This window comes from Penaeus monodon, chromosome 31, assembly GCF_015228065.2.
Source record: "Penaeus monodon isolate SGIC_2016 chromosome 31, NSTDA_Pmon_1, whole genome shotgun sequence".
NCBI classification, from domain to species: Eukaryota; Metazoa; Arthropoda; class Malacostraca; order Decapoda; family Penaeidae; genus Penaeus; species Penaeus monodon.
The window spans coordinates 19,318,863-19,319,490 of NC_051416.1; positions in this window are offsets into that span (position 1 = coordinate 19,318,863).

The following is a 628-nucleotide window of genomic DNA, read 5'->3' on the forward strand; positions in this document are numbered from 1 at the left end:
GGGATATTTAGTGACTATAATAAACTATAAAACTGTTGCCATTTCCAAAGAAAACCACTCACTGGATTTGGTCGTAGGTACCGTGTTTACACCAAGTCACTAAAAACACTGATACCCGATTACTTTCTTCTGTATCAGCGCGTAACAGTGTCATTTCAAGCACAGTAAATTTGCGTTGACCCGTGCAGTTATGTAGTTATTGTTTTATTAGTAAACAATGGAACGCCGTCTGTCTATTGTGACTGACAACCTGTTTCTTTGCCTATTTATTTCTTTATTTAGATTTTTTTGTTGTTGTTGTACCAACCGAGTATGACAATGACAATCCACATGAACGTATGTAAAGTAGGATATGACAAGTTGATACTAATATAAGTTATATGTGTATTTTAGATTATTGTATAGTTGACTTAAACAACGTTAAAAAAGAAGAAAACAACAATGGTGAGAATAACTTATGAGTGAACATTTAAGTAGGTAATAAAGAGTTTTAAGTGAAGATTTTCCTAAGTGAGAGTTCGTCTGAGGCTCTTAAAGAGATCCTAAAATATTATTGTTTTTTAGCAAAATGTTCCTAAAGTGAACGCGGCTTCTAAATACTGTGCTTTTAACATGCTGCAAGACAAAA